The following is a 6,707-nucleotide window of genomic DNA, read 5'->3' as shown; positions in this document are numbered from 1 at the left end:
TGTCACCAGAAGGCACTGAGGTTGCTCACAGGATTTATTCCAGGTTAATCTATGCTGGCTATTCCGAATCACCTTCTCCCTGTGACCACAAAAGGCAGCCAAGAACCCTTGTGCCATGGCTCTCCTCCCAGACCAAACTGACAGTCCCAGGCCTTTTGTAGATGGGAGTAACCCCAGGCTTTCCCCAGCCATCAGGGATCCCCCTGGTCTCCATGACCTTTCATAAATAACGGTGGCATCACTGCAACACCTGCCAGCTCTCACCACCCACTTGGGGTCATCCTGTCTGGTCCCCCAGAATGTGACAAACTGGCTCAACAGCTGCTGACTCAAACACCCCCACTACTGGAGCCCCCTCCTGAGCCCTGCCTGCAGGCACAAAGGCCTGGGGAGCTCTTGGCAGTGAAGATCAGGACAAGAAAGGGACCAAGTAGCTCAGCCCACACACTGCTGAGCAGGAGGCTGTTTCAGCCCCCAGCCAGAGTGGTGGCAGGATGCCAGCTGCATTCCTGACCTATCTGTGAGATAGCTGCTCCTTGACAGCAGCCAAACAGGCATTTCACCCTCCCCACTGCCCTGGTCACAAAACAGCTCAGGCAGAAATCACACCACAGATATTTGAAGCAGAAGTCTCCACTATCCCCCTCGGGTGGGTTCAGCATCACTCAGGCTGCCTGCAATAGCTTCTTCATTAAAAATACACTCAAAAGAGCAACTCTGCAACTTCAGAAATTAAAATAACCACTACTCAGAACATGGGTCACATGCAAAAGAGGTTGGGAATCTGCATTCTGGGAACAAAGGGGTTTCAAAAAGCCCCCATCCTGGAAGGCAAGGGCATGGCAAGGGGAGCCAGCAGAGGCAAAAGGGCATTCTTTGGATAGTTGAAGTTCTGCCCAATAGAAGAGTAGAAGGGGAGACAGAATGGTCAAGAATTGCAGGTTACATGTTAAAAAACACGGTGAAGAGCCCAAAAAATACTTTTAGGAGCAACTTGCTGGAAGTATGAAAACTAGGAAATTCTTTTTCAAATACCTGAGAAGAAGGAAGCACGCCAGAGATTCTGGCAGTAAAACAAGCCAAGATTAAAGGGATTGTTCAGACTATCCAACAGAAATAATAATAATTATTTTTGGTTTGTTTTATCTGAATCCAGTGCAAAGGAACTTAAAAAGATTTTCAAGCTAAAAAGCCTGTTTTTCCTGGGCTTTTACTTGAATGTTTACTGGAGGTAAGGTCCTGTTTCACCCCCAAAGAGTAGAAGATTAAGTTACAGAACAAATCCTTCAGGACCAAACTGTTTTCACCTCAGTGTTACAAGGTTCTTCAGAGATAACTTGTTTAAATTTAAAGTCTCTTGCTAAAAACTTCTATGGCAGGTGGCTAGTGCAATGTCAGTTTTTAAAGACAGGCATTAAGGGACCTAAGAAAACGTTAAACCTGTAAATCCAATAAGAATTATGAAGCAATATGCCAAAAAGTCCACCAGCCCAACCTACAAAACCCAGTATTAGCAAACACATAAACAGGACATACTGGGGAGCACTTGGCAGAGATTTTGTATCGAGATTCCTGCCATGCACATCTAGTGCCTTTATTTAGTGAAGTCAAAGATATAAAATGGAGATCCTGTTCATATAAAATCTCAGATTTCCAGAGGCCTTTAGAATGTTCCTGATTAGGAGCTCTTGAAACTAAGTTGTCATTAGATTAAAAGGAATTCACCTCACAGAGCTCAGAGAGAAATGTAATTCAAGTGGATGTTAAGATGCACTGGGGAAAACCAAACCCCAAGAATACATGTCTGTTCACAATACCCCTGCAAAAACATCAGCTCCATTTTCAATAGTGGCCAAAGAGTCAAAAGGTCCTGGACACACAAATGGAGAAGGAATCTCCCTAGGAATACAAAATGAAAGGAGCTGCTGGTCTCTCTGTAGGTCCCCAAGACACAAATTGCTGGAAGACTATGCCAGGAAAATATCACTGTATGCTTACAGTATTATTACTGTTCCCTACATATTTGTCACTGCCTGCTTTTGGAAGCAGGATACTAGACTAGTTCTGACAGTCATTCATACAGTCCAGTATTGTTAGAATTGTCAAACTAGAGATTGTCACAAGGATGCATCAGAAACTGAAAATTCTCCAGGCAGTTTCTCAAGAAGTCCCCTCAATGCAAATCAGTGAAAGAGAAGCAAGTATTTGAGGCCAAATCCAGGTACAAGAGGACTTTAAACCATGAGAAAACAGTCTCCTGATATTCAATTTTTCCATATTTAGTCAAATAGTAATTTGTGCTTGGTTTTGGTAAACAGAAGTGGGGAATAATACCCAGTTCCATTATCAATTTGTAGGGAACCACCCAAGGTCAAAGTCAGCTGATGTGTTTAAATCAGAGGGGTAACTCAGGTGTGTAAGAGGCACATTCTTCTTGTATGTAGGGTAGGATAATCCTTAAACCCAAATTAAACTGGAGTACATGCAGAGTTGAACCAGTATTTCTGCATTAGCAGTTTGGCTCAGAATCAGCTCAACTATTTAGTGCTAATCCCAGATCATCTCTGTTTGCTCTGGGCTGTTCCAAAGTGAGAGTCCTGTTCTGACAAAGCTCCTGCACTCCTGGAAGCACAGGTTTAGACCAGACTCACAACCCACATCAGAGATGAGCTGGGCACTCAGCAAAGGAGCAGATCTCCTCCAAAACTGGATTTATAGATACCAAGGCCAGCAGAGACTGCTGTGATTACATCAGACATGCTGTACAATGTGAGATTGTCCCAGCAAGATATTCTATCAATTCCATATTTTAACCAACTATCAAGTACTTGTATCGCATTGTTAAAGGGAGAACTTCATATTCTTTGTTTGATACAGTGAAATAATCAGTCTGTACTGGTTTCTCAAAAAAAGCCTGTCAGAACACCTCAGAGTGAAGATGAAGTGTGTGTCAGGGGGTCACTACAAAGGACCTGTTGAAAGATGTAGTTGTAGTCTTACACCTTCAGAATAAGGAAAAGCACCACAGGGCTTAACCATCTCTCTGTCATCAGGCACAAGACTTCTCACTACAGGACACCAGAAATGCTCTACTCAAGAAAGAGATGCACAGAGGACATATGGATCTAAGAAGTCACCTTTAGGAAGTCACAGTAATACTAATTTGTCCAGATTGGGAACAAGGCAGTTCAGGAAACAAGTAAAGCCAGTATTTTCCAGCAGCTCTTCTGTCCCACTTACAGGTAAGCCCCAAAAGAGAAGGGCCAGAATATCCCTGCTTAAGTCCTAACAGTAAAACAAAGCAGTAAGCTAATTTTTTCTGGTTTTGTTTTTGAATGAGGGGCTCCCTGTGTGAGTTTCTGTAGCCCCTCACAGCTGAGAGAGCAGTAGGAAAGAGCATGATGCTCCTGGAAGTAAAAGTGAACAGCCAGCTCAATTCTGCCAATTCATTTGTGCAAATGCAGAACTTGCCCACACGCCCCTCCCAAAGCTGAGCTGGCAAACAGGTGTAAGAGCTACAGCCCGAGTAGAGTGGAACTGCACTGGACTGACAGAGGGCACAGGATCCTCCTGGCACATGGAAACCAACAAGAACCCCCAGCCTAAACAAGCAACAGCTGTCTTTGGATTTACAGCTCTATATCCAGAGAGGAACTTTAATTTTTTTGTTTAGCAACATCAGAAAAACATGAACAGCTTCAGTGAGGAACTGGACTGCTGTGAGCTCCATCAATGCCCTCCTTCTATGCTTCTGACATGCATATTGGGAATCTGTGTTGTGACACTTTTGAAAGGTAAGCTAAACAGGTTTTTTTTTCATTAGCTGCAATATAAAGTTCACTCACATGGTTCATGTAAGTACAACAATAAGGCAAAGATAACTGAAAAAAGGATTTGAGCTCACCTTCTGTGAACTTCAGAGATGCACAGATGTACCTCAACTTCAGCTTATACAGTTTAATAACAAGAGGAGGAATTTGATTACCAAAGATCTAATATGATATGCACAATGTACTTGATGCTGATTCAAATAGAACAATTATGAGGCCAGACATGCTCACACAGCTGGAGAAAAGCTATTGCAGCTACACCCACTAGCCTGGTTCAAATTGGGGAAGGGCTGGGAGAACTGAAAGAGAAAGCTGTACTGAACAATAAATGCTGGAGGAGATGCCCTACAAATTCATCCTATGAAAATTCCCTTCAAATATATGCCCCAAGTGAAGTAAATGAATTGGGGGGGACTGGCTTGTGGAGAACAATAAGCAAACCCCTTAACAATAGTGACATAGTGGGTGGGGTTTGTACTGAGATCCCAAGGACCTTAAAATTGTTGGGGAATATTCCTTCTCAGGTCCTTGGGAATCCAAACCACAAACAGATTCCTGTTGATTTGCTGGGTGTTTCTGAAAGCAGTAGATAGTTAAAAAATACCAAAGAACACCAAACAAACAAAACCCCACACACAGTTACAAAGAACTGGTGGGTCTAACAGGCACTGCTATAAAACTGTACAGCATTGAATATTCCAATGTCCAATAACAGATATGTTCTGGCTTAGAACAAGGAGAACAAGGAATTCCTCCTACCAGTAAAGACACAAACTGTACTGCACTATTCCAGGTCTCAAGAATGATAATGGAGATGCCTTTTTTGTTTTGTTTCATTCCCTCCAAAAAAAAAAAAAAAAAAAAAAAAAAAAAAAAGCTGCTTGCAAAAAACAGACCCAAATAAAAAAGCAGAAATCAGAAATTGGCTTTGTCATATGTGGAGGCGAACTTGAATGAAAGGGCCATTGATTGCAACCACTCCTATAATCAATAAAAAAATAAAAAACGGGGTCCCTGGTGTTGTGGGTGTGAACCTGTCAAAACAAAACCAGCAATTCTCGGAGAAGGATGTTGGTAAGAGATTAGTAAGCAACTGGAATATGTTTCTAAAAAGTGTAGCCACTCTGGAATAACATAAAAGAATACTTTTGAACACTAAGGAGAAAATTTGTTATAGTGGTGAAGTCTATGGTTTGTTCATGAATATAAAAGGGAGGCAAAGACAATGGACTGAGAGTATCAGTATGCTCTGCTTTGCCAGGATTCCAAAGGCATGGCATGGTTGGACACCCCCTGGAACATTTGGGACTTACAAAACTAAAAGGACAATCCTATGAGACAAATTCAAGGCAAATGAACAAGGCCCAAACAAGGGAATTGGTGCAGCTGGTACTGCAGGAGCAGTCTCTGCAGCTGTGTCTTGTTGGGATGATAACAAGGCTGAGCAGTAGCCAGGGGTCACTTTACAAAGCTGTGACCAAAGCCATCCCGAGCTCCTCTGACTGCTCTCTGGCCAAAGTCAGTCCGTGTCTTTCTTAGAGGCTCTGGGGGGATGCTTCTTGTTCCCTTCTTCTGCAGTTATCACCTGTTTGTTGTGTTAATTCATTAACATCATTAGCATCAGCCCAGAAAACGCTGTGTTGTTGGAACTGTTACAATCCCTCTGGTCTTACCCTGCCTTTCCTTATGACACTCAAAATGCAGTGACACAGAAGGAAGCCTACATCAAGTCAAACAAGCAATTAGAAACAAGCTTGCCATTGGCAGCCTGCTGAGGGAAAAACCAAACTCCCTAACAAAACAACAACAAAACTCCACCATTTTATTCACATCCAAGTTTTCAGAGGCAGTGTATATGCTGACCTGTATTTTTTTCCTGCTCAGTTGATACCTTTCCCTTAAAGAGGCAGTGCTGCAGTTATCAGACACTTTAGGATGCACCACTTCCACAGCAGAGCTAGCTGAACACCTCATGTTCTTTATTATGCATTTACAAAGGGCTGTTCACTGAGATCTAAATGTTGATTCTGTTCAAGTAGGGAAGAAACAAAAACTATCACCCAAGGACCTGGGCCATTAACACAGGTATCTGTGTTTGCAGAGTTAATAAGCAGTATTCTAACCTAATTTCAACAAGGAGCCTCTTTTTTCCCAAACACAGAGTATTGATAGGAACTGGAAAATAAAATAACATTCCTATTCCACCCTTGTTTTCCAGTGAAAGGGGATTTACTCAATGGTTTATTGAGTGTTTCAGTGCTTGTTCAAAGTTAAGCACTACCACTGGCCAGGGAGGGAGACTGGTCCCACAAGGCTGTTAGCATGAGGGAGCAGCAAAGGTGGCCACTGCAGGGGAAAGCTGAGCCAGGGAGGTAGGAGCAAGGCAGGCAGGGCAGGGGTAGCAACTACAAGAGGGAGTCCCACGGTACCTGAGTGAGGAGAGCAGAGCAGGGTGAGCCCCTGAGGAGCAGCCATCTGCAGCAAGGAGCAGGTCCAAGGGCAAAGCAACAGCCAGCAGGGCAGACACAGAGTCAGGGAGCAGCAAAAGGGCAGCTCTCACGCTTGAAAGGAGCTCCTAAGGCACAGCAGAGAAGGCTCAAGTGGAGCTTTTCCCCACCTGGCTGATTCTCAGCACCTGATGGGGGTCACACAGGTGCAGCACATTAGGGCTGAGCCAAGCCCTGGGGCAGGGAGGCTGCAGAGCTGGGGAGGGCACTCAACCCCTCACAGTTACTGTCACCACCCCACTTGCCACAGTGGTCACAAACAGCTGAGGCCCTAACCCACCCTCCTGAGACAGCAGGACTCCTCCTGCAGGATGGTGATGCTGACAGACTGGAACAAATGACCAACAGAGGCAAGAAAAATTATATCAGC

This window comes from Agelaius phoeniceus, chromosome 10 (assembly GCF_051311805.1).
Source record: "Agelaius phoeniceus isolate bAgePho1 chromosome 10, bAgePho1.hap1, whole genome shotgun sequence".
Classification (NCBI taxonomy): domain Eukaryota; kingdom Metazoa; phylum Chordata; class Aves; order Passeriformes; family Icteridae; genus Agelaius; species Agelaius phoeniceus.
The sequence above is the reverse complement of the archived record's forward strand: the minus strand, read 5'-3'. Positions refer to the sequence as shown.